General features: G+C 44.5%; 1 long non-coding RNA gene across 1 annotated transcript; it reads left to right on the top strand.

The window, feature by feature from the left end:
* Window positions 1–101: 101 nt before the first annotated feature.
* Window positions 102–6,433, top strand: LOC149916470 (uncharacterized). The gene is made up of 3 exons (XR_016469937.1): window positions 102–266; window positions 3,485–3,587; window positions 5,714–6,433. It is a non-coding gene; the product is annotated as an uncharacterized LOC149916470 (long non-coding RNA).
* The last annotated feature ends 21,288 nt before the right edge of the window (window positions 6,434–27,721 follow it).

The following is a 27,721-nucleotide window of genomic DNA, read 5'->3' as shown; positions in this document are numbered from 1 at the left end:
CATGACTGGTGAATTTTACTATTGAGTTAAATGCAGAGGCACGTTTTCAAAATAAAGGCTAGTAATTACAGCTCCCGTCTCCATGCACAAAGGTTGTTCTCGTGGTCCTAAAGGAAAGCAGAGAGAATCAAGGAATCTCCTGTTAATGTTTCCCCCAGTAATTGGGATTTCCTTTGCAGGTGATGTTACTGGGTGTCAAGTCATGGCCCTGCTCTGGTGGCAGCACGTGAGGTGTGAGCCTCCAACTGCCTCTGGTTGCAGTGCAGGTGGGAAGCTCTCTGGTTGTTGTGATTGCTGTGTGGGTCTGTCTAAAGTGTGTCCATTGTGTGGGGTTCTATAAGGTGGTGTTGGAGAGACACCCATGGGTGTCTGCACTCCTCTGTGGCCATCTGTGTGTTCTGTTGGTGCTCCCATCTCTTCCATTAAAACAGCACTGCAAAACGAATGCGCAGCGGGCAAGAGCGAAGGGGTTTATGAGGGAAGCCTGTTTAAATGTGTTTATTAACCAGAAAAGCTGCATTTTTCAACACCACTGATTGCTGTGCAGACACTATGCCTTGGTTTTGCACACTCACGCGGTTGCGGTTTAAAATGACTTGTTAATAATTAACATCTCGCAGCAATCCACAGAATGACTGAAAGCACAGCACGTGAGCTTTCTGGCTTTATTTCTTGCAGGTATTTTTGGGCCTGTCCCCTTTGAAGCCTGTCTGCTTAGCTGATGAAAGCTGCCCCATAGTCTGCAGGTTGCACATAAGTTGTGAGCACAAATTGGACATTATTTAAAGAAATGCCAACAGGTGGGAAAGGCGTTCTGCTTTCAAGAGAATGTGCCGGATGGACAGCATGCCAAAGACAGCTCAAGTTATTGCAGAAAATAGTAAATTAAAATGAAAATGTCACCAGGAGAGAGGTGCAGCCCAGTTGAGTCAGTCCCATTGCACATCACTGTCACTGCTTGGTTTTCTAAACCAGAAGAGCTTGAAGTAAGGACTTGTCAAAATGCCCTTTGGGATTTGGGTGACCTGCTCCCAGCGTGCTGCCAGCCTTTAGGCACCTTTCAAAACCCCAAACTAATTTCCTTCACTCAGTTCTTCCTCTCCTGAGCTCCACAAGTGCAGTAATTGCAAGCATTTGTTCTGAGCCATGTAAGCTTGGGCTCCACCGGTTTTATTTACAGCAATTATATCTGGCAGATAATTTCTAATAAACTCAGGAAAATGATAAACCTCTTGCTAACTTCACAAAGAGAGAAATAGGGCAAATTGATCAAATAAACTGCTTCCCACACAGTGAAAAATTACCATGCATAACATTTTGGAACAGAAATAGCTCTGATGAAAGTATGAAGGCAAGCAGGAACTTGCTAGAGGCATTTGGGCAGAGTTTTAAGGTTTTGGTCCACTTCTAACAAAGAGAATCTGTTTGACCCTGATGTGAGTTACCCGATGCTGGTAGTGGAGCTGCAGGATGGATGTAGCTTCTCTTCCCCGTTAGAAGCAGGCTGGTTTATTTTAGGATGCAGCATTGGAAGGATGGAATCCCATTTCTGCCCTTCTGGTTGATGACCGATCCCAGTCCTCTTAGGCCAGCAGAGAAAACTTCCTTTCATTATATAAAATTAAACCAGAGTGTTTAAAATATAGCATGTGAGGTTTGTCCCACGTCTCATTTTACTGAGCGTGTGGTGGCAGTGAATCTGAATTTCAAATAGCTGAACTCAGGTACTGAATTTTTCTAAAATGAGCTTTTAATAATTATTGAGCTTTCTCATCTCTGCTGTGTAGCTTAATTTACATTGAAAATTTGAATTTCAACTGAAATTCTCAATCTAGCAGTGTTAACATCTCTCTGAGAAAAGTAAACGATTGCTACAAATTAGGCCTGGGCTTGGATGCTGCAGTTGATTAACATCACATAAGGACAATTAGCAGCGTTTTTAGGAAGGGATAGGCAGAAATTATCATGGGCAGTTGAAGCTATACCACCCTAAAATTCTCTTTATGTAATTAGGCAAATTAGGATAGGACAGTGGCTTTAACATTCATACCTTGATGAAATGTATGTATGAATTCCTTAAGGAATTTGTAGACTCTGTAATGACTACAGTCTTCTGTATCATCTAAAAGATATATTTACAAAACAGTTTAAATGAGAGATTCATACAGTATTAACATGACACCAGTTCTAAATGGTTTGGCATTGCCAGGAAAATTCATGAGGTTTTCTCTGCCTGGAATTTCCGTCTCATTTGAATTTGGATAAGAGGAAAAGATAGCTTGGGAAATGGGAGCATAAATTTCACTGGTTTGAAGAAAGCTTATAGCAGCTCAGGATCTTTCTGATTTTTATGGTAATGTCTGCATTCAATTCTGATGCCATTTCTAAAAACCACTTGTGTGGCTGTGGCTGAAGGAGCTGCCATAGGGCTAGGGATGCAATGTAAAATAGAGCAAACATAGCTTTCCTGTTTTCCATCCTAAGGCATCATTAAGTAGGACCTTGTGTTGCTTTATGCTTCGTTATTGATCATCAGCTGAGGGCTGAGGAAAGCTTTATCTGTAGGCTGTGCTGAGGAGAATGGCAGTAAATGGAGAATTAGAAGGGGCTGCTCACTGGTCCTGGCAAATGTTCTCCTTTGGAACCCCTCTGTGCTCCCAGACTCATCTCTAAGCCTAGATGGAGAATAACATTACCGAGGCTCATATTTTCCTTCTCATCTGCTAACCAGAGGTGACAGGCTGTGAGCTGGCAGTGCTCCATCTCCACTCCCTCCTGCAGCACCTGGGCTGTGTCCCAGCCATGCACCAGCTGTACCTGCACTGTGTGCAGCAGATTTGGGAGGTTTGTCTTCATGGAACGTGGAATGTGGCCGAGCTCTTGGGGCATGCTGGGATCATGCTGGATCCATGCTGGGTCTGTGCCAGGTCCATGCAGTGCCATGTCAGTGCCTGTTGGCTGCTCCATTTTGCAGGGCTGGTGGTTTGCAGGTTGCATGACTTCTTCCTTGTTTTTGTCATTTTCTCTGCACGTTTTCCTCTCTGAGCTTTCCTGATACTCGATCCCCATGAGTTTCCCAAACAAAGAAGAGCAATTATGGCCCCTGATTAAAAGCCTCAGCAGAGCACTGTGTGCAAATCAAGATAACCATTTATCAGCACCGTTCCTTTTCTGCCCATGAGGATTTAGGCATGGTTCGGGTTGCAGAAGCATTTGATTTGCTGCAATTCCAGTGTGTGCAGGTGTGACGTGATGGAAGGGGAAAGCTGTGGGTGTGCAGGGTGTAACGAGGGCTGCAGCACAGGATGGGAGCCGTCGCACTGCCCAGCACCGTGCGTTGTGTGCTGCTGCAGTGGGGACAGGCGAGTGACATGGCTGGGATCCAGGCTGCTGCTGCCCTTCCCTGTGTGTCATGTCCCAGCACAGCTGCCACTGCTGCAGTCACACCGGAGAGATAACACAGATGTGTGTCTTTTATTTCCAGGGAGCGTTTTCAGCACTGTGGTTATCAGCACTTCTGTCAGAAGTTGAAGTTCTCCAGCTTGGGCGCTAAAATAAATCAGCAAGCCCACTTTGATAAAAGAAAGGTGAGAGAAAGATTCCCAGTGTCACCCTCTGACAGTGCTGCCCATCTCTGCCCCTCCAGGAGTTTTGGGAGGCAGTGTGTGTGTGTTTAACTTGTGTGCCTGCAGCTCAGGAGGCTTCCTTAACTACCGTAAGGCTGAATGGATCAGGGTACAAAACACGTCCTGATGGGCTGCACCATGATGTCCCTGCACTGCTGGTGCCAGCCTGGTTCCCACCAATGGGATGGGCACCAGGGAGGTCATTGCTGTCACAGTTTCTCCATCACGATGAGATTGCAGTGCCCGAGATACGCGGGCTGTGTGTCAGCAGGGAGCCAGGGGCAGAGTTATGGTTCTGGCACTCAGATCTAAGCAGCTGTCTCCCATCAAAGCATAAAAACTTTTGTTCTTGTGTTCTCAGCAGAACATCATGGCCTTGTGTGTTGTACATCATACTGGAGGGAGCTTCCAAAACACTGCCCTTAAACGTGTCTTTCATGAGTTTCTAGATACTTTATGTATCTTCCAATATTTCTGCATCCCACTGGATGGTGTTACGTAGCGTTAAATATTCTCTCATATCAGGTTACTATGAGCCATGTCCTTAGAAATGCTTGACCAAATCATTATGAAATACATTTCATATATATTGCTAAACTTTATTCTGTAGAAATATTGCACAGAAGTTCTTTGTTCCAAAACTTCAAATAATTCTCAAAACAAGTGAAATAGCAAGAATAATAGTTGCTGTAGGATTTGCAGCCAGTATAGCTTCCTGCTTCTCCAAATGCTTTTGGAGGTGCTGATTGATCTCTAAAAACTCTTGAAATGTCACTGGGAGTGAATGAGAAATACACTCCTCAGCTCATCTTCTTCAGCTTGTTTCAGCTGTCCTGCCAGGCGTGCTGCTGGGGATGTGCTGCTGGGATGGCCATCCCTGACCTGGGCAGGGCTGGGAGACCCACAGCAGCATCCTGGCAGCGCTGCTCACCCAGCTGGGTTTGTTGTGCTGCTGTGTATCTGCAAACTGAGTGATGTTTGTGTGCAGATAGCAATGAGGGCTTCTCCTTGTCTGGAATTTGCAGTAATTGAAACTGCAGAATTAGGTAAACATTGTTTGAAGCCTGGCCAATTTCTGGTACGCTGGGAAGACCCTTCAGTGGTGTGAGGGTTGCTCTGTATGTTGTCCTCATTTGTTTTCTTGCTGCTTGCGTTCTGCTCTTCAGTTCTCTCCTGTGGTCAGAAACATGCTGCCTCCTGGGATTGCTTTGTTGGATGTGTTTTGCTTTGTTTTCTTTTGTTTTTCCAATGAATTTACTCATTGGAGCACAAAAAAACAATGAAAAAGGTATGCATCTCTCTGATAAAATTGGCCTGAGGTTGCTGATGGGTGATGTGCAGCCTCCGGAGCTGCTGCACCGGGAGCAGTGCATGACTGCTGGCCCCATCTCTTTAATCTTCATCCCTCAGCAACCACTGATAGTTGGGCAGAGCAAAGCCAGAGTGGCTGCAGAGCAGTAAGCTGAACGTGTTGGAGTCCCATCACACCACCTTTGCAGTAGCAGAGAATTTACATAATGGGAAACTTTCTCAGTGCTGGCAGCAGAATTGTGTCAAAATGCCACCAAAAGTGACATTTCCCCTTTATATATCTCCCCCAAAGGCTGTTCCCATCACAGAGAATGGGACGGATGGGGGATGGCTGTAGGGAAGGGAGGGGAAAGAGAGGTGCTGGCTGTGTGATGGGAGGCTCTCTCACCTTGTTTCTAGGATATTTCTTCAGCAGGAAGAGATTCCAAATGAATTCACCTGTCTCATTTCAGCCTCACGATATATTTGTTCAACATGAAAAAATCAATGTTGAGCTAGAATTTTGTGGGGATGGAGAAAATCCGTGGAGATTGCATTTCTGCTTCAGTGCAGTTTCATGTTTTACTGCTGCATAGACTTGCTAGTTAATAAGGTATCCTTGAATATGAGGTCCAAATGACATTTATTGCTGGGCAAGTACATACAAATCAATACTTACAATTTTTATTGGCGACCACGTACTATCTCTGATATCATTACAACTGTGTCTGGCATTAATTGACAGTAACCAATAGTCATCATTATTTTCTTAATTCTGGTCTCTCATAACTCCTCAGGGTCGCTGCCTGTCGGTTCACCTTGGTGAAGAAACAGACTTGGCGTGGAGCAGGGATGCAGTGCAATGGCTGTGCTGTGGCCAAGCATCTTTGTTCAAGACCCTCTCCACCAACAAAACCATCCCTTTGGTTCTAATGAAATCCTGGGACCCAGCACTTGATAGGAATTCTTCCCCTTTGTGTTGGGATGAAGGCAGTTAATGAAGGTTTTGTACTTGGCTGGGGAATGGCGATAAGGAGAGAACAAACATTGCATCCCTTGGAGAGGCAGCACGTACATATCCTGGATCTCTGTCTTGGCTTTGATCTGATCTGAGGAACGAGAAGGAGATGACTTAAATGAAATGAAGGGGTAGAAGCAGATTTCTGGAAGGAGATCCCAGGTGCATCACCTTCAGGGATGTCAGGAAGGCTCCCCTGTAAGCTGCCCTGGGGGCTGCAGGGCTCAGACCTGCAGATGCTGAGTCTCCATGAGTGGAGTTACACTGCTTGATTACATGCTTACCTTTCAGCAGCTGATTAAAAGGTTTGATTGCTAAATTTGAACTCCAATTAGTTTAGTGGGGGCACCAAAACTAATGACATTTACACGAATTAGCTTTGATATCAGAATCCAAGGATGACATAGAATCTTCACTATGTCTGTAATAAGAAATTCTATTCTAGACTCTGTAGAAACTCAGTTTCTTATGTACTGCTGGTTAAAAAAATAATTTTCGTTGCCTTTACACATTAAATCTCTCACACATTTGCTGATATTGCTCTGCATGTTAGTGGCTTTTTGAAAGAGTTTTAAATGAATGTTCAAATTATTCATTGAAATACTATGAGCATCTGTTCAACTTATATTCTTCTCTGGCACTTACATATGGAAGGGGGCACTGGAAAGGCAGTTGAGATGCAGGCTATAAAAATGCCACAAAGGCACAGGAAACATTTGTTGGAGGAATGCTCTGTGTGCTCTTACACATTTCTTTTAGAAATGTCCCCACGTAGTTGGGTAGAGTTTTTCAAGGGCTGTGAGGGTTAACTGGGGAATGGCTGCAAATGAAGCAATTGCCTGCAGCTGCCAGGCAGCTCTGCAGCACAGGTGGGGCTGGGATTCTGGTTAAGAAATCAAATGACTGAAGATGGATGTGTTTGGGTAAAGTTTCAGGGATCTACAATGATATCCACATGGGTAAGTGGTTTCTGCTCAGCTCTGAGCTGCCTGCGTTAAGGATGATGCTGTTATTGCTGCTCCATGCTTGGAAACCAGTTTATTGGCTGGCTATGGAAAGCCTTCTGTTAAGATTAAATCCTGTGTCCCTGAAGACTGAGTTTTATGTTAGCTGTAAATCAGTGTGGAATTGTTAGGGCTAAGGTGAGGTTTCGGGTTAGGGTTCAGCAAAGCATCCTCAGGAACCCATTTTATTCTTGATCCTGTAAATCCCTGCCGGGGATGAAAGGCTAATCGGTACTTATTGTGTGATAGCAGTGGCTCCTGGGGCTGTTTTATGCCCAGGTTTTGTTAAATGAATTTTCACAGAATCCAAGTGCTCAGGAACTTGATTCATGGATGGATCTTGGCCTATGTTTTTATAGATCTTTAAGGAATCACTGGAAAACCTTTTTCTTTTTCCCCGCGTTTTGAAAGCCTAACCCTGTGGTACCTGAACTGTTGGCATAAACTCAGCTCAGAAGGCAATGTGAACCATTTGTCAATGAAAGCAGCAGCATTTATTTAGCCCTGCAGGCTTTCAAACATTACCCAATAAAACAAGCTTCTCCATCCTTTCTGAAGCCCCCAAATCGTGTTTTTGGACTGCCTGTGATTGTTCCACAGCTCTGTGAGGCTTTGTGCATCTGAAAAGCCCCTCATTGTCACAACCTGAGGTTTTCTTGGCTTGAAATGCTGATCTGGGCCAAATTCCAAGCATCAACTCTTTTAGATTAATATAGTTTAAATTAAGAGAAATTAAAGATGAAGATGTATTATCAGTCTTTAGCTCTGTGTATTGTTGGTTCGTGGTTATGATTTTGTCATTACGTTGGTTCTCGAGAAGTAAAAATTGCTGTTAAGAATTTAATTTTTAATTTATTGCATTCTTGTGTTGCAATGGACCTGCCAGCACCTGGAGGCATGATGCCTGTGGTCTCTGGCTGATGCCAGCCCTGGTGGCTGTGTCTGCTCATTGGCCTGAGCTCCTTGCAGCCCTTTTGTACCTGCTTGCTCCAGCAGGTGCCAGGAAGCAACAGATGACCCAGCTCCTTCCAGCTTGGGCCACCATTCAGAATTTTCAAAGGGACCTATGTGTTCATAGTCTAACAGATAAGTATGTTAATAGCAAGCATCTCATCCAAATGAAGGGTTGTTCTGCTGTAACATTCTCAGATTATTACAATTCTCCATTTTCACAACTTCTAAAAGGGGCTTTGAAATCATAAGCTGAATTTTAGGTGAAAGCAGCGTGTTACTGGTGCCTTCTTCAGTTTGTATTTGCACACCCAGCCAACGACTGCTGGGAAATATGGTGGTCGTGCCCTGCAAGTCTGTGCTTTTAAGGGCTGCAGCAGTGATTTCTGAGTTGTGACAAGCTGTCCCCAAGTGCAGAACTGCAGCGTGGTCTGTGCAGTGCTGTTCTTGGTGTGTGTGTGTACATAATCATTTTGGTTAAGTACAAAAAGTAATATTCTATTCATTTAAATATTGTACCATCTGACATAGCTGCAACGTGCTGATATTAATGGCTCACTTGAGGCCAATTCTTCTCCTCCAACGGCTCTTTCTATTGCAAATTCATCATGCAGGCATCGGGCAATGAGTTATCATTCATTTTTTCTTTTTTTCATGAAGGACAGATATTGATATTCTCCTAAGATGTGAAAATAGATCTCCTTATCAGCAGTGCTTAGCATACAGGCTGCTTTGCAAGCTGAGTCCAGCAGTGATGCTGTACAAAGAAGCCCAGCACAGCACCGGAGCGTTTCATTTCCCCATAAATCAGTAATAGGAACGCTTGGGTATTGCATTTCTAGCCTAAAAACTTGGATGTTTGTTGAGTTTTGCGTTATACGAACCCTGCTAGATACAGGGAATGAATTTCAGTCTGGGTAGAATCACAGAACCATTGAATGGCTTGGGTTGGAAGGGACCCCAAGGATCATCAAGTTCCAACCCCCCTGCTACAGGCAGAGCCACCAACCTCTGGATGTGGTACTAGACCTGGTTGCGTCATTCTCTCACTTGCTAACCATGGATGTCTGGGGGCAGAAGCCTTTTTAGCATACACGAGGCATAGCACGAGAGATGCCTTCTCTTGGCTGAGGCCTTCAAGCCTCTCAGGAGCTCAGTGCCCCATGTCCCCAGTGCCAGCAGCATTGTCTGTGTGAGTGTTACTGAATGGCTTGCAGTGCTGACCGCTGCTTAACATAAATGCATCCAAGGAGGATACAAAATACAGTGCAAGGTATCATTAAAAAACAAAGCCTGTATTGTTTTTGAGAAATCCAAGAATGTTCTCCTTCAGTGGAGTCTGAAACTTAAAGTATCTAGCAAATGCCAGTAAAATTAATGAACTGCTGTTGGCTGGTGGGTCTCCAGTGATGGGGTGATTTGGAGTGGCAATGAACGTGTAGTCTTGGTGCTGCCAGCTAAGGTCTGAGCATTACTGCGTGGGTCAGAATTGATTGATTTCCTTGTCTAAATTATTTGCAAGCTTAGTCATTACTTTTGTAGCTGATAATTTCACTGGAGCTTGAGACCTGCCATATTATGGCTTATAAAAGTTTAACCATCGGTGAACTCTTAGGCAATAAATCACGGTAGTGTTGCGTTGCTCTTAAAACTCAGTGGAAGCGCACGGCTGAAACATCAGGAGGAGCAGAGAGGATCTCAGACTGCAGCTTTGGTGCAGAAACATTGCAGCAAGTGTCAGGATTCGTGTCTGACCCACTACAAACCTCAGCGTTATTGAGATGAGGGAAAGCAAAGCTGCTGCAGACTCAGAGGCGTACTTCAGCCCGGCCCAGGACCAAGTCTCCTCTTAGCATTAATAATACATCAGTGGCTTTGGCAGGGGCATGGTGACATCAGTGTGGTAAGTCTCTTGGGGGAAAGATAAGATATGGCAAAACTGCTGAAAAAGCAGGATTTCCTGTCTTTGCTGCACTATTTATTAGTTATGGAAAGGTAGTAATCAGAAGAGCTGTAATAAAGCAAGCTTTCAGTGGTGTTTTACAATTTGTGTTTGGCCGCTTTTCTACCATTCACTCCAGAAAACCGTAGAGTTCTCTGCAGGAAAGAGCTTTGCAATTATTGGACGTGTCTGAGATGACATCGTCTGAACTGGTCTGTGTGTGATTTATTTGTTTAATAATCATGCGTATTTGTAATTGCAGGGACTGCAGTTTTTGTACCGATTGCTGCATTGTGAAGCACGTGCCTGGGGGGTTAATGTTTTGTATTTGAAGTAGCTCATTCAGGCTTGAAGTAGAGCTGGGTAGGGTTACGTGTCAGTTGAAATGCAGAGCGTGTGTTTAGAGTTACCTGAAATGGCTTTCATTTGGTGTGGCTGTAAGCTGATGAGATCAGATTTGATTTCTGTACTTCTAAGATGCTCCCTTGAAGTGCAATTAAGCTACTTGGCAAAAAAATGGAAATGCAAGAACTCACTAAGAGGGTAATGGGGTTCCCCAGTTTAGTAGGTTGCTGTTGGTGCATTATCATGTCCAGTCCCTTCTGGTGACCCATCCTTCCAAGGCCTGCATCTCATGGGGCTCCCTGCAGCCCTTCCTCAGGGAAATGCTTCCAGTCCTCTCACTGAGCTCAATGGATGTATTTTTTTATTTATCACTTTGGGTCATTGAAAGGAAGGAGTAGAAATAAAGCACAGCTAATCCATATTCTGAAGTCTGGTAAATAGTTTCTGTGTTTTGCTTGGTTATTTTTGGTTGTGGTTTTAAAACCTACATTTCAGATGTATGTGACACAGATGGTACAAGAAAGCATCATTACTTTGAAGAAATCGGATTTCCTTCTGACAGTGGATCTGAAATCAGAGCCTCACAGGCTGAGAGGTGTGGATGGGGGATGCCATTATTTTCTTCAGAAGTTATTGCAATGTGTCAAAAAAGTGCTATTTTTTCATAGCGTGTGGAGTGGTTCATGCCTTCCTCCCAACGTGACCTAGATAAGGGCTGTATCACAGCTATCATTGTTATGTGCTGAGGTTCTCTGCTTTTGGGCTCCTTCAGGTAGCATTTCCAGTTTCAAATAGCAGACTTGCATGAGCAAAGAGAGCAGAGCCTGGCCCCATTGATCCATCCTTCTCTATTGGAGTGGGAATCTGCTTCTCTGCAGTGCCCTGCAAATGGCAAGGCATTAAACCCTGTGCCCCTGTAATCAAAACAGCTGGGCTAATTGTTCTCATAATAATAATAATAATAATTTTAGAAAAGCAATTTAAAAAGGCTAAGAAAAACATAGTAGCTGTAGAAATTGTGCCATTATTGTTCATTTGTTGTCCCTGAGCTGTCTATCATACCTGTCTCTCCTTTTTCTCTGTTCCAATTAGAGATGTAAGATCCACTTTGTAAAACTGCACGTCCACAGGAAATGCCTTGACAACTGTGTCCTTCCCACAGCTGGGAGATGCTCCTGACTTTGCAGAGCAGTTTTCCATATGGAGCACATTCTGCCCAGTCCTCGAGGAGCACACAAGTGTATACCAGCACGTGGTCACCTGGAAAGCAGCTTTTTGATCGTGAGAGTCTTAAACAGGAACCTGGGGGCAGAGTTCCTGCAGGCACATGGGTTTCATGGCATAGCAGCACAGGCCTGAAGTGGGCTGGGAAAAGGCCCATGGAGAGGGAAAGGGCTCCAAGAGAGCAGCCCGAGCACTGCGCGAGAGAGAGGAGGAAAGAGCTGTAGTGCATCACAGCACCATAGATTAGCATCAGCTGCAAGTTCCAGCAGCCCTCCCTTTCCCTGCTTGCTGCTGATTGAGGCAATCTGTGGTTTAAAGGAGGGCTGGAGAAGGAAAACTCTCTGTGCTTGAGCTGTGACCCGGTGGGTAGCAGGCTATGGCAGGAGGGCAGCGTGGACCAGCACTGCACAGAGCCCAGGTCAGGGCTTGCACAAAGGCAATCAAGCTGGAGAGCCACAGCAAGCTCTGTTCCTGTCTGCCATTGTTAGTTTATGTCTTTCAAACCCAGTTTTTCCTCTCAAAAAACTCTGCTTTCCTTGCAACCCTCAGCACTGTTGGGCTGAAGCATCTGCCAACGATGCCTCCTCCAAGGCATGGTGCTCAGTCGCTGCTGCTGCGTGCTGCCATGCATCCCTTTGGATACCACATATCATTCACTGTGCTGCTTGCAGCTGCATCTTTTTAATTGCGGTATGTTTATTAGCACAGGGTGTCTCTGCTGGCAAGGTGCTGTGCTGAGACAGCTCTGTAGAAAAGCTGCATCTTCTCTGCCCAGAGCAGAGAAGGGCTGTGGGGTGGAATTTCAATGGACAAAGCTTGTTTCTGGTCAGGAGCTGATTTCCTGAAAGATTTCCCATCTGCACACTTTGGCCTGACCTGGCCAAAGCACTGGGAAATGTGCTGGAAATAGGTGTTTTCATGTGTTTATTTCTGTGTTCAAAGGGAGGGAAAAATCATTAAAAACTTGAAAGTTAACATGTTTTCTTACTACTTGTGGAATTACACTTTAATATCAGAGTTTATTGTGTAAATTACCAGTACAAGAGACTGTGGACCTACAGCTTAACTCCCCCGTGAGGCTCTGCAACCACCCGTAAATCTTTTGAATTGTGCCCTTGAAGCTTGTGATGTATTTGGAGCCCCTTGAGCAAATTACAGATTTGCATTAATTCCCTACAGTTCCCCATATAAGCACACAGTTGTCATTCTTTCTGTTTTGTAATAAAAACTCTTCAATATATAGAAAGACTTAAAAGGTGCTAATTAACATCAGTTCTGTTAGTGGTTCTGGGTTGGGTAGGAATTTACTCAAGTTTCAAGATCTTACTCTTCCTTTCCTAGTCCTGATCCTTATGTAATTCTACTGTTCAACAAACATATAAACAGTGTTTGGCTCATGTCAGCTGTGTCACTGTCTGCTTTAACTCCTTCAGTGCTTTCCTGCTTTCTGTGACAACCTGTGCATCTCCAGGCTGCTTGGAAGCATGTACTGCTTGTCCTGCTGGAAAGTGTTTGCACATAGCCTTGCAATACTTTCAGCTTTTCTCTATGCTTTCTCTTCTGTCTGCATAATTAAAGGAGTTGGACACAGAATCAACCCAGAGAGATAGATGTCTGCTCGTATTTATTTCTCCTGCAAGATATATTCCTTATAAATCCTTCATGGCACATTAAAAATTGACTCTTCCTTGTCTCCGTGAACAAAATAATTGTGCATCTCCGACTGTCTCCTTCGAAAGCACAGAACGGATTGCTGTAGCACTTTACTTAATATTTAATTAAATTCAGGTTTTTTAAAAAAGTGAGAAGCTCATTCCATCCACCCAGGAGGAGGAACCCAGGAACTTCAGGCCTGCAGTTGGTTTAACAGCAGCCAGAGATTTCCTCTGCGAGGCGTGCCTAACGCAAGCACTTAGGAAAGCTCGTTAGAAAATGCACCAATTGCTGGAAACCACGACTGAGGAGTCTCATCTTAAAAACTACCACCTATAGACGATTAAAGTGCATTGTTGAAACTAAGAAATCTGGCTCTTCAAGAGAGCGTTAACCTTGCTTTGATTGCCGGCGCTCGTTAGCTGTGGCGCAGGCCTTGTCCTATGGGCTGCTGATGAATGCTTCATGCTTCCCTGCAATCCTTCCCTTGGCTGAGGCAGTGCCAGCCTCCTGCAGTGGGATGTTTGCTAAATGCAGTCTTTGAAAAGGAAGGAAAAGGTGAAATTCGGGTTTTTAAAGGAAAATATGAAGGCACACCTCATGCTATAGGCAGTAACTCACCTTCAGTTCTCTTCTCCTCTACTTTTTTTTTTTGAGTGTGGATTGAAGAACGCCTCATGTAGAGACAATACAAGATTCCAACAAAATGCCAGTGAGTTCAGTGTGTTCTGAGAAACATGAAGTAATAGGAAGTTTGTTGTTGTTGTTGTCATCGTCTGCTCTGGGCTGTGTGTGCAGTGGGCTGCTCTGATACTGTTTGGGGGAAGCCTGCTTGTAGGTGGGCCTTCATCCCAGTGTCATCCTCAGAGAAGAGCGCAATACTTGGAGTGGAAGATGGGGACGTCTGCAGAGGTACCTAGCTGTGGAGATTCCTGTCTCCAGCAGGCTGCTGTATGCCTGTAAGTGGAGTTTATGTTCTGCAGAGGGACAGTTTTGGAGGCTCAGAGGTCATTTGGTTACCCTCATCTGAGTAGCAAGAAGGAAGGGCTCTCCTCATCTGAAGCACAATGGTACAAGTTCCCTCCTGCTTCTCGCAGCAATTTGATTAAAGCACATTGCACATATTGCTGCGGTAACAGCGATTTCATTTGGGCTCACTACGAGCATCTGTTGGGTCCAAAGTCAGTAAGTCAGTCAGCCAACATCATTTCCACCCATAGGCAGTCTGTCAGCATTGGGGTGTTACTTCGGACCGATAACCCAGCCGCTGCTTCGTGAGAAGTGTCAGTGTGAGGCCGTGTGTGTGGCTGTGCGAGGAGGAATGGCATCTTGAAAATCATCTTGATAAATACCTGCCGTCGGAGGCTGAGCCCTCCGCTGACATAAATAAGGTCAGTATTTCTCTGGTAGATTTAATACAAGATTGAAAAAGAAATGAAATGCATCAGTTTTATCACATCGCAACACATTTCTGGAGGAGTTCAAACAGAGAATGGAATATATGGCAAGGCATAATTTTGAATGAAAATTGCATTTTTCTTTCTTATTTTTCCAAGTTCAAGTCTTAAAATAAAATAAATGGAAGAAATATTGCCAGTGTTGGTGCTTTTCAAAATCATGTCTTCAGCCTTAACAAAGCATAGGATTAACTTAAGCCTCAAGGTTTTAGAATGTAATTTAATTTTGTCTCAGGAAATGTGGGGTTCAGCCTCTGGGTACCCTGGGTTAGTGCTCTGAACCGTCTTGTCTTCCTCTGCAAGAGCTTTAAATTGCGTATTTATTTGAAGAGTGAGCTAAGATTCTGAGAAATGGAACCGCCTTGGGGCTGGGGCCTGAAAAATGTCACCAATAGCAAAAGCTGAGAGATGGTCACGCTAGAGCACAAGCAACATGAGTTGCACGGCCTTCACATGAGTCTCCTATAGCCTTTACCTCAGCCTGCTTGGTCAGCAGCCCATGTCTGTGAATCTGAGGGGAGGATGGAGGTGACCGGCTGCTCTGCGCTGGCTCTGCTCACCACCTGTGTGTGGGCAGAAGTCAATGTCAGCTGTGTTTGTCCCTGTGTTTCTGGGACATCTGGCAGCTGCAGGTACTGCCCTTGGCAACACGAGCTGACAGCAAGCCCAGCAGTGCAGACAGCTGTGTTGTGCCAAAACCTGGCATGTTGTGCTGGTGGTGATGTGATGGGCACAGCTCTGGTGGGAGTGAGACAAAACAGCAAAGGAATGAAAAATTGAGGATTTGATCTTAAGATGGAACGGGTTCATTCTGAAAATGTAGTTTTGAAATGAGGAGGAATGGATGCATCCCAGCTTGGCTATAGGGCAGCTCCGTGCCACAACCAACTCCCACTCCTCCTTTGTTTCGGCGTTGCTTTATGGATCTGTCCGTGTTCATACAGGCTTTACAGAGAGCAGGGAATGCCATTTTTAATAAATAATCACTCTTCCCTAATGTATTAGATTGCTAAATGAATTAACCTCACTTTCTGGAAAGTGTGTTTTAAAGTAAATTTTATGCCTGCAATATTGGCATATACTGAGATCTATGGGGAGGAACTCAATAAAGTGTTGGCAGCCCAGGGATTTATTATTTATATAATTTTTGAAGATTTTCATCTTTTTGGAGCTATAAGCAGCTGAGCTTATAACATCTGATTTCCCCAGATCCCAATTAAAGCTGGGAACATGGAAGTTAAAGAATTAAGTGACCATTACTTAATTTTTCTCCCATTAAGATCTTTTCCCTCTCTCTCCAAGCCTGCTCTGAGTTTTCATTTATTTTGACAGTAATTTGCAGTCCTAATGTGATTTGTAGGGAGCCCAGAGTGCAAAGCAGGGTGTTGACTGACAAGCCGTGCCTGAGCGACCCTTGCCAGTGTCTGCTAAATGGCTGTGGCATGGCTGCACCAGTGGGTGCTTGGACCAGTTACTTCTGTCTTCACAGCCCCTGCAAGGGGCACAGGGCAGAAGAGCAGTTGGATGCTTTAATGGGGTTCTCAGAGATGGGAGCTGCCTCCCCTCAACTCCGTGCTTCCTCCAGAGCTGCCTGGATGCAGACCTGGTGGTCACGCTTTGTGCTAAATGCTGTTGCTCATCAGGTGCAGTGAGCAAAGGTAGGTGACAGGTAGGTCATTCCCACGTGCAGAGCATCAGGTCCCAGCACTTGCTGGTGAAGGGGAACCTGCTCAACAAATCATCACAGTGCGGGTGATGACTGGCAGCCCTCTGTGTGGTGTTACTGAGTTAAATGGGGAGGTACAAACGTAGTTTGGGATTTAATGCTTTCTGGTGTGTATAGCTTTTTATTTACATGACACTGATTTTTGCTGAGTTGTGATCATTGCTGAGGTTTGGAACGTTAACAGTTACAGTGTGCCCATTTCAGAGCTGTAGGGGCTTCATCTGCTTTTTTCTTTTGGAGAAAGGCTTTCAGGTGTGGGTCTGAACCCAGCTGCAATATTACCTATGCCAGATTTTTCAAGTCCCAGATCCATATCTGCAGCAGAGGTTTGTATAATGTGGGTGGGATGCTGAAAAGGAAACAGGCAGAGCAGCTTCTCCCCAGCCCAAAGGAATGGGCAAATTGCAGCTGAAAAATGACTCGGATAGAAGGTGTTTGCTGGGTGCTGTGTTCTGTAGGTTAGCAGCACGGCTCTTTTATTACCATGTGTTATTGTTTAGCTGGACAAAGGTGTATTCTTATGAGCCTGTAAAAGACTCCTGGAGAAGTATTTTTAAATTAGGTGGCAAAAGAGCACCTGTTTGTGTTTCCAGGTGTTTTCCCTGGTGTGGAGTTCTGAAAAGGCACAAAGCGTTTCAGTGAGCACTGGGAATGGCCTGGGCTTCCTAATGAGGTTGTTAGCTCCAGGTGCTCCCAGCCTGGTCCTCTCAGCCACGCAGCTCCTTGAGCTCCTTTCTTCCCTTCTGTTAAATTGGCTGGTCTCTGATCAATGTACATCAGTCCCCCTGGCTGGCTGTGGCTCTGCTCCATTAAAACTGGACTGACACAAGATCAAGGTGTGGGCTGTGAGCAGAGATCGGATTGGAAACTGCAGTGAATTAATTGTGAACATTAAGAAACAGATTTATACAACCTCGTTAATAAAATATGTGGTTCTGGCCACGAGGTGATTTCTTAAGAAGGTTGACAAGAAATGCTTTGCCCATACGCTTCATTGCTCCACTGATTGTCTGGTCCTACACCAAAGCACTGGGGTGCTTTGCAGCCATTAGGATATGGAGATTAAAGCAGGATGGTTGTGTCTGGGGTAGTTAAGTGAGCAGTATGCACAACACTCTGCCTGGATTGCTAAATCCCCCCTTGCTTTTTCTTCCATTCTGGTGAGGCATTGGGACAGGTTGCCCAGCAATGTGGTGGATGCCCCATCCCTGGGGACTTTCAAGGCTGGACCAGGCCCTGGGCTCTAGCTGTGCTTGTCCCTGTTCACTGCAGGGAGTTGGACTATGTGGCCTGTAAAGGTCCCTTCCAATTCTAAGGACTCTGAGATGATTCTATGACAATGATGAGGTCTTTACTGAGTTTTCTCAAATGGCTAAAAAACTCAGGATGCCACAGCTGAGAAACAGCTTTGTGTGCTAAAAACCTTCCCTGGCTCAGAGCACGGGGAAGGTAGTTATGAGGGAAATAACAAAGGGAAAAGGAGTGATAAGAAATCACACAATTTCAAGTGATGGAAAAGAGGGGAAGCTAAAGAAAGCAGTTTGTGCTCCTCCACTAAGGAATGTTCCAGGAGCTGCTGAGTTTCTCTGTCCTGTCGTGATGATTTAGACCAAATTTATTAAGGCCCAGAAACTTTCTGTTAACCGTGGGGATATTGCTGCATGTTCCAAAAGGCAGGTAGTGGCCCGGTCTGCAAATCACCTTCAAGTCGGTATGAATTTGGCTGATGAAGAGGGAAGCATGCATGTTACTGTGGCATTTCCTCACGTGTCCATGACCAAGTTAGAGTGACCTCCCTGCCCTACCGGCGGCAGCATCCGTGCTTGCTTTCCTTACAGTTTTCATTGACAATATGTCCTACCTATAGAGATGTATTTCTTAGACCTTTAACTCAGCAGGATGGCTTGGTAATATTGCTCTATTCCAGCACGTGGTCTGCCCTTCAGCTATTTGTATTCCCAGTATTTCTGTTGTGCTCTCTGCCCTGGCTGCTTCATAACCGCTCAGATACAGCGAGCTGCTCCCAGCGTTTCAAGTGCAGATCTATGCCCTTTGATTCCAGCTCTCTCAACAAGAGCAAGTAGTGTCAATACTCATGGAGATCTACATTTCAGGTGCTGTGAATTCAGCAGAAACATTTAGGAGTGAAGAAAGTGATTGGAAAAAACACTCATCCCCATACTCAGCTTGGCTGTGCCTCCGTGTGCCGTTTTTTGATGCTATGTTGTGCTTCAGGGACTGCTCCAGGCTGCAGGAGGAACCCAGGCCAGCAGTCCTTTCCCTGGCAGCATCCTGGTTTCTTTCTCTCTTCATAAGGAAGAAAATCCAAACAAATAGCATCTGTGAGGCTGCTGGGATAGCACTGCAGATCTGGCATCTCCCAGCACATCTGAGTTTCTCAGCATGGCACATGCAGCTGGGATCCCACCATCCCCATGCAGCAGCAGGTCAGTGTCTTCAGCCTTGCTGAATCCTCTGGTGATTTGCAGCACTGCATACAAATCCTGTCTGTGCCCTCCAGATTGACCTCTAAGCCTCCCTTAACTCATCTGAACTTGAAGTGTATGAATCTGCTTTGAAGGCTTTACGGGGTGTCACAGACTGAATTTTCACCATACGGTGCTTCCTTTGCAGCTCCATCTCCTAGAAATGGTTTACAGGTAGGTGTGGGGATCTAAAGCTGAGGTGTCTTCCAACACCAACACCATGTGGCCCCAGTTAATGTTTTTATTGACTATTTTCCTTTTTCTCTGCAGCTATTCACTGCTCTACTGACTTCTCCTTTTCTTTCCCCCTGTACCTTCAGAGCCTCACCATACTGTTACAGAAACATCAAATAGGTATGGTAATGGCTCAGGTCAGAAATATTCCATTGCATGACCCCTGCAAATGTTACTTACTAGTGGATTTTATGTGATAAATTAATGCTTTAGTAAGAAGTAGTCCCAGAGCAGACATATTAAATAGCACTTGTTTTTGACCTCCGGCAACCTCAAGTCAAGAGCTTTCCAGATTTTGTTGCACATATTTCTAGCTATTTGCCCAGTTTGTAGCTGATCCCTTTCTCGTTGTGCCTGTGTTACCTTTTTCTCCAGAGATGTGCAGCAGATGGGCTGGACACTGGGCTGTCTGCTTTGAGATGCACAGAGGGTGCTGAGCGTGACTCTGAGCCTCCTTACTGGGGTTAAGGATGGGTCCTCACTGGGTCCTTCATGAGGCTGAAGGTGCCCATGAAAGCGATGGTGGGCTGCCCAATGCAAATGGAAATTACATCACCCAAGGCAGGAGAGGGACGCTGTGTGCTTAACATGGCCCTGTTGGGTGGCTCAGGTGATCCCAGCTGTGGATTGTGGGGGGTTGTCCCATGAGTTTGTGCGTCATTCCATCAAATTTAATGAATCCATGCCTGTAGAAGATGTTGCCCTGTACCCAGAGCTATCTTGGGTGTTACTTTCCTTTTAAAAAGGTGGAATGGGAGCTGCACAGCTGGAGTTAGAGACTGAAAGAGTTGCCGTGGCCACACAGGAGAGCGACACGACAATGTTGTTATTATTGTACTGCAATCTAATTTAATATCCGTTTTCATAAAAGATCTCTTAGACAGTGATAATGGATGGATGTGAGCTGTCTAGATCTAGGTATAGCATCTGACACGCTGTCCAATAGAAAGTCGTTTGTTGAAGTAGAGCAGCCAGGGATTAATGCTATAGGGAAGGAATGGGCTATGGGTGCGCTGTGGGGGCAGCAGTGGTGTTGGGGTCTGTGCTCACCAGCCCTGCAGTCAGCACAGAGTTGAGTGGAATTGGCAATACTAAGAAGAACTAGATGTGATATGGGGAGAATTAGATGACAGTATTGATTAGGGTAATAGAACTGAGAGGAAACCGGATAGCATAAAGTGCAAAATAATGCTTTTAAAGCAATTTTGCTATAACCTGGAGACTTGTCATCTGGAAATGATGAGGAGGGAAGAAGATCTGAGTTAGACGGGTTGTTTGTGAGATGACAGTTATCACCCACCTGTGGAAAGGATTGTCATTTATTTTTAGGATATGCTGGGTGAGGCATTTCTAGTAAAGTCTGGATGAGGTTACAGCTGCTGTGCGAGGCCGTGGGATGACCTCATGCAGAGTATTCTGTGCCATTTCAGGAATTATGCCCGAAAAGATGAAATTATTTGGATCAGGTGCTCCTGGAATGATGTACGTGGCATGGGTGACCTGATGGGAGCATGAGCTTAGGGTCATCTCATCGCTATGTGCCTGTGATCTGAGTCTGTCCATCCCTTGGCCAGTTCCTGGTGGTTTGAATGGATCTGCCATCCCTGGATTGATTCTTTCAGTTCTGCTTTTTTGCTAGGCGTGATATAAATGCTGTAATACTCTCGAGTCAGGGCTTTGGAAACCAAGCATTTAAGAATTATCAAGAATTAAAGTAGAATTAATTTATTTTGCCCTAAGTGTTCTATTAACATTTCATTTATGTATATATTATAGCAAATGGACTCAAACCAGAGATTTATGTGCCTCCTGGATGATCGTTGCAATACAGTTTATTGAAATAAACTGAAAGCATTGCAGAGATGCCTCTTTTAACTCACGGCCTAAAATTAAAATGAAATGATCAGTGTACTGGCTAATTAAGAGAAGACCTTTGTAATTTAAGTTTTAGTGTTCGGTATAACAGTGAGTCGCAGGGCAATGATGATTGTTAAAACAATATTATGAGAAAGTGACGTTTTCATTCCGGTGATGTAGCTGTGAAATGAATCAACCAATTTAAAGTTTAATGATGTCATTAGAGTGGCTGCGTATGCATCTTCTCTGAGATGGCAGCGTGCTGCAGTGTGAATGCAGAGTCGTTTTAAACAGGGCTTGATGTGGACTTTTATGGTGCACTTCAGCGGAAAGGGGCCATTATTTGATAGCACTTCAACCTGGAACAAGTGCAGTTCAACTAGAAGGGAATTAAATTTGATTGCAATAACGTGCACGGAAAACCCCTGTAAAAATCAAAAATAAATATCTCCTTATTGAGGCAAGAACTCGTGGTTTTGCTGAATAAAAGTAGATTGCTGGGAAGAGGGGAAAACACTGGGTTACAGTGGAACCCCAGCACAGACTTCAGCCCTGGTGAGTGCCCTGCAAATGAGCTGCTCTCCTGCAAAGTGCTTTTCCAGCAGTACTGAGCTCTGTTTGTTTGCAAATGCCTCCGCTCAGGAAAGGAAAAAGAGTCCTTGTGTTTTGTTTGTTGGTTTTTTTGTTTGTTTGTTTTTTCTAGTCAAAGAAAACCAAGAAACGTGGTTTTGTTGGAGAATGCTCACCATCCATCTCAGGAGTTCTTATTTGCAAAGAATGAAATTATTGCATTAAGTCGAACAGCCAAAAAGCAAAGCGAGGAAATCAGAGTTGGTTTATAAATGACTCGTGAGCATAAAACAAGGCTACGTTTGTTGGCCAAATTATTCATGATGAATTATTTGCTCGGCCCTGGTTGGTAGAAGATTTACAATGATTTCTCCTCTTCTGTGTTGCTTTGTTCAGCCAGATAGTTTGTTCCTCTGTGGATATTATATTATAATCTTTATGTACAGTAAACACCATTTCTTATTGCAGGCATCCATCTTGAAAGCAAAAATGAAAAAAAAAAAAAAAAAGCTTATTTTTCCTTCTATATTTATTGAATTAAGGCTTACAGAATCAAAACAGGGTTTCATTTATCATTAGACTTGGTCTCGTCTTTAAATAATGCCCTTTTTATCAAAATATGTTCACAACGTAATTTATGAAAGCAGCAATTTGGCAAATTGAGCTTTTTTTTTTTTCCTGAATGGAATCTCTGTTCTCTCTGATTTAATATTTTAATAACTAAAGCGTATCTGCTGCTGAACTAGATAGAAATGACAACTCTTCTACGCGGCCTGATTAGGGGAAGAAAATCCTGCAGGCAACTAATATCTTAGTTTTCAAAAGATGCTTTTAAGCTATTCACTTCTTCTTCCTTTTTGAAATTATTATAATAATTTGAACAACCTTGAATTAACAAATAATGTTTTAAATCAGACTTCTAAATACTTACCCAGATCAGTTCAGAAAAGTGAGTTCTGACTTCTTGAAAATGGCTATTTCTAATGAAGATCTGCACCTTAATGATCTTTTTGGTGATCCCATAACTGTCAGAAAATATTTGTCCTGCAGAAGTGAGGCCCAGATTCTGTGTGTTATTTAAAGACGTCTCTGCAAATGAATGAACTGGTACCACCTTTGGCACGAGCCAGGCACATACTTAAGCCAACAATTATCACAATTATCCTATTAAAAAAAAAAAATGTCTCTAAGATTACATTTTTTTTTAATATAAAATACATCCTTTGTCTCTTACGGATTTGATAGGTTAGGGGACTTTTATGTGCTCTCTGAGCTGGATAGCAGCTAAGACAGGGTACAACAAGAGGAGTGCTGCCTGGAACAGGGGGCATGGCTTAGTGGCGTAGTGCTGCTGTGCTGAGGGTTGGACTTGATGATTTTAGTAGTCTTTCCTGACCTTCACGATTCGATGGAGCCAGGAATGACCCTTTGGAGGTCTCACTGATGCGGATAAGCTGGCACTCCCTGCTTCTGGTCTCACCTTGTTGGGCAAACAAACACCAAAGACATGCAGACGGGGCAAAGTATGAAAAGGATTTTCTTGTGCTATTTCTGGCTGATAGCACATCCACAGCCCCAGCTGAAAAAGCACGGCTGGGTATTTATGTCTGCCCTGCTTAACTTTGGCCTTAAAAGGAGCATTTTGGCTTCGGAGCAACATGACCATGAGCAGGTGAGCCTTCGGCACGGGCAGTGCTGGCCTCCTTAGCAGGATGCACGTTCCTCAGCTGTTGCCCCCCGTTTAGTGCCTGGGGTGTGCCCCCAGCACCCCAACACGGAGCATGTCTGAACCTTCCTTGGCCCTGGGTTGTGCCATGGCTGATGGAGCACGGCCCATCAGTCTGCACTGCCACGTGATGGCTCCTCCTGCTCTGCTGCTTTCTGCAGCCCTGCCCAAAGCTGATGCCCTGCCTGGGAGCTGTGCTACCTGCTTGTTTTCTGCCAGCTCTGGGCCTAACTCAAATTGTGTGATGAAGTGTGCTTACACATGTAATTACACAGCATTTTAAAACATAAGAAAAGTCATAGCGGCACTCAAGAGCAAAAAGCCCTTTGGTTTTTTCCATTAAGCTGACAAAAAAAATAATTTTCGATTGGCTTAACGTGCATCTATCCTGCCCAGCACACTCATTCATTCCATCTGGGTTTATTCTCTAACAGTTAAACAGCTTTTGCCTTACCTCTTATTGTCAGCATGTTGGCAGCTCACAGGTCTGGCATAAATATTTGGATGCAATTAGAATAAAGCAATATTGACTTGTTGTAGTGGGAAACCTTCACTTCAGCAGAGCAAGCTGCAGTCTCCTGGGGAGCAAGGAGGAGCCTACAAACTTTGTTTGGGATTTCCCCCTGCTGCAATTGTGTTTGTTCCCATCTTCCTGCAGCGTTGAATTGATTTCTGCTGCTGTGCTTGCAGCATCTTGCTCCAGATTCAAGGACAGCAGGGTCTCTCTGACTCCAGCTAGCAATGGCTTCTGCCCCTTGCCCTGCTCCCTGCCACAAAGCAGTGGTGTTGGGGGCTGAAGTGGGGGATGGCAGATCTCGGAGCAGCAGCAGACGGGTGGGCGCCAGAGGATGCTCCCCAGCTCTGCAGCTGGTGGCATCACGCAGGCTATTTCTGCATCTGCAGGCACGTGCTCCCTCTCTTAGAAAATATAGATTGAAAAAATAGCTCTTCACAAGTATCCTCGAACAGGTGAAAAATGTAATCCCCAGCCCAAATGACCAACACAGACATCTGTTGAAGACAAGCTTAAAATAAAGCTGTTACTGGGGAGAGATGAAAGCTTAGCGTTGGGAAAGTGCAACAAGACTTGTATGTAATTAAAATCAAATTCATCAGGACTAGCATTCATTACAGGGATTTTTTTTCAGATGGCAGAAACTATGAAGTTCTTTGAGAGGTGATCAATAACCCATTACAATAGCGACACAAACTCTGAACCTCATTACCAGCAACAGAGAGATGGAGCTAACCTAATGAGTTATAAGAATTATTGGAATGGGCAAAAGTGTGTGGGGTTAATATCCTCTCCTTTATGTATTTTTCTCTATGTACCTTGATCTCTCGAGTGCAACAAAATTCAGGCTAAAAGGGAGAATAATTAGACTCGTCTTTTCTCCAACCTCAAAGTGCAAGCACAGCATCTCTTTTTCTCCGCTTGGATACAATTCTGCTCTTCTGGAATATGAGAAGCCCCCTTGTTTTGCTGGCATGGCTCCTAACCCTTGCTGCATTTTCATTCTTAATGAAGCATGCAGATGAACAATATCTACTGTTTATCATCCTTAAAGTGGATATGTCTATAGAGGCTTTCTTTTTTTTCCCTCTTCTATTAGAGTGTATCTGTGATGCTGGAATCTGAAAGTCCCTGCACCAAAACCTTTCGATGTCCCTTGCTGCAGAATGACAGACTCCATGCTGCTGTGGGGTGGCATTGAGTTTCATATCCATCCAAACCAAGTGTTGGAAGCACGTGTGGCCCAGTGCCCAGGATCCTGAGGGTGAGTGATGGTCTTCCAATAAGTGTGTGTGTGAGCACGGCTGAAGGACGCGCTGCTGGTGATGCAGCTGGCAGCTCACATTCTGCTCATTTCATCATCTCGTCAACACAGCATCATAGCAGAGCCTGCTGCCGTTATCCCTGCACCTTTGCCAGCTTCCCCACAAGCATGGCACCTGCTTGGCAGTACAGTGCCTTCTCCAACAGCTCCCAGCAGAGACACAGTCCCCATTCTCCTTCCCTCTGCTTCCCGCTCTGCTCCCCAGCTGCATCTCAGTCTTCTGGCTGTGTCCTCACCTCAGAAGGGGCTGACCTTCCTCCTGGCACAGCACCACTGGCAGAAGTGTACTTAGTTAGCAAAGACATGAATTTCTTCCTGAAGGACACCTGGTCTTGGTTTGGAAATGTGTGGCGATGTTGAGATCAGTGCTTCCCAGCTTGCTGATTGAGCTCGTTTGGTGCTCTTGCCTAAATGTGTCTGGTTTTGGCACCCACTTGTTGGTTCTTCTCGGACCTCTCTGTGTTAAGCTGAAGAAGCTTCTTATGCTGCTTTTTGTTGAAGATAATCAAGGCAATATGGTGTAATCCAGTAGCCTCTCAGTCTTGTTGCTAAAAGGTTTTGCTCTCCTACCTCGAGCTTTTTCCAGGCAGACCTTGCTTCATTTCTTGGTGTTTTCAGCTGGTCGTCAGAGCTTTTTTTGAGCAGTTGCAAAGAGGAACGATGTACTGTGCTGCAGTAGCACTGGTATCCATGGGGCCACGCAGGGAGGCACCAAGCTTCCTTGTGCCTCCTGCTGTCTGTCTGAGGACCCTGGGAACTCAGGAAGGGGTTGAATCTCTGACGTGAACATAAAGAAAAAGTTCTTCATGTCCACGGCTGCTCTTGGAGCTCTGGGGGCTGTGAGCAGTGCTGCTGCCCATCCCTCTACCCACACTGCATAGGGCTTATGGGCAGGGAGACCTCAGTGCTGTGTGAGTGGCAGTGTCCTTGTACACACATAGGGGCATTATTATCTTTAGAGACAGATATAAATTATCTTTGTGCACACTATGCTGTATGTTAAAATGAACGCATAGCTAACTCCTGCAAAGTGCTAAAACAAGCGAGCGTCTTCAAATCATGCCTTTATACCAGGAAGTTATGAGCTTTGTATTTGTTAAAAAGCAAAAAATTCCACCCAAATTTCGCTAACAAAGCTGAATTTGGCTTCTAAGGTTCATTTAATCACTACAATGGCTTAGTTAGAAAGAACGCTGCAGAAGGGTAATTTATCTTTATTTGTCAGCTCCCCAGGGGTGAGTTCTTTTGAAGGGCACAAGTGAATAGGAGGTAAGAATAAATTGTAAGCTGTCTAATTTCTGACCTGTGATTCCTTTCAGCCATTATGTTAGGGGAGTTTTCAAACAGTGGCATCAGGACACGTCGGTGAAACCTGTAGGGCGGACCAGCCTGCAGTTTGGCTGAGCCTGTGAGACGACACACTGCTTCACACGTTGCAACCCACAAAAATGTGTGCAAGATGTAGAGGGGACAGAAGGGAGAGCAGTTCTCTGCAGAGCTGTGTAGCTACAGTGGGACAAAATAATTGAGGCAATATAAATTGCTTCAGTGAAACTGCATTTTCTCAGTTTCAGAACAGTGGCAGCTGCACAAGCTTTATCCCACGCCCACCAAAGTCAATAGAAAGATCCTATTGATTTCACTGGGGCTTGAATCTTATTTAATGAGAACTTCACTAAAGACAACTCGCACATGTCCAGACTGATGTTGTAAGGGAAACTGCTTTCTGCTGTGCATTTTAAAAGGGGTCACTTTGGTGAGGAATGCTGATTCCTGGAAAGCTGTCTTTGTCTTAATTTATCAGTGCATTTGGGTAGGATTCTTCATCCCAGGGGTCACAAAGTGGTCTGCCAGTTACAGCATCTGGCTGACCTGTAAAAAGACATACTCATAAAAAGATCCGATTGGTCTAAATGGAACAAAATGACCTTTAGGAATGGACATATTCAAATTTCTGACAGTAACCTTTGTTCGTGTGCACTGTACTTCAGGTGTGGTTCACAGAATTCTGTTTGGTTTCCCTGTCCCGATGCTCCTGACTTTTTTTCTGTAACTCATTCCTGATGCTGCTACCTTATAAAATGAGCTCCCCAGTAGTATGGGTAACCTATAAAATACATCTACATTTGTGCATGGGAAAACCTACAGCTTTCCAAAGCAGTACGATGAACTTGGCTGTAATATCAACAGAATATTAGGCTTTGATGAGGGACAGAGTTCTGATTCACATTTTATTCTACCACATAATAGGATTTATTTTACGTTCTCCAGTTTTTGTTTCAGTTTGGTTAATGGGACTTAAGAGGTAGAAGTTATCTGGAATCTTTCCTGGAGGAAAAGTATTCAATCTGTCTTTTCAGCTATTGTGATTACTGCAAACTCCCTATTTCCCCTTTTCATTTTTCTCTTTGCATTTCATGTGATCTTACCCATGCCAATTTTCCACCAAGGTGTCCTGACTGAGCAGGGACATACTTAGACAAGCTGACCTCATGTACATGGTAACAAGGAGATACGAGTGAAAAAGATAAGTAGTATGCAACACCATAGCAAGAGACCAACATCAGGTTTGTAGTGGGCACTATGAGACCAGCATCCATCATAGCAGTATTCACACACAAATTTCCAGTTTAATGAGGCCCAGCCTCAGTCACTTCTGTGTGAGTTTTCTATTTGTCCTCCAGTGGATGTGGTGGATGCAGGGAAGCTCCTGCAGCTGCCACCACGTGAGACAGAGAAGCAAGGAACTTACAGGAATGAGACTTGAGAAGCAA

The sequence above is a fragment of the Phasianus colchicus genome, chromosome 11 (assembly GCF_987193195.1).
Source record: "Phasianus colchicus chromosome 11, bPhaCol1.hap1.1, whole genome shotgun sequence".
Classification (NCBI taxonomy): Eukaryota; Metazoa; Chordata; class Aves; order Galliformes; family Phasianidae; genus Phasianus; species Phasianus colchicus.
This window is presented reverse-complemented; position numbering and strand designations above follow the sequence as displayed.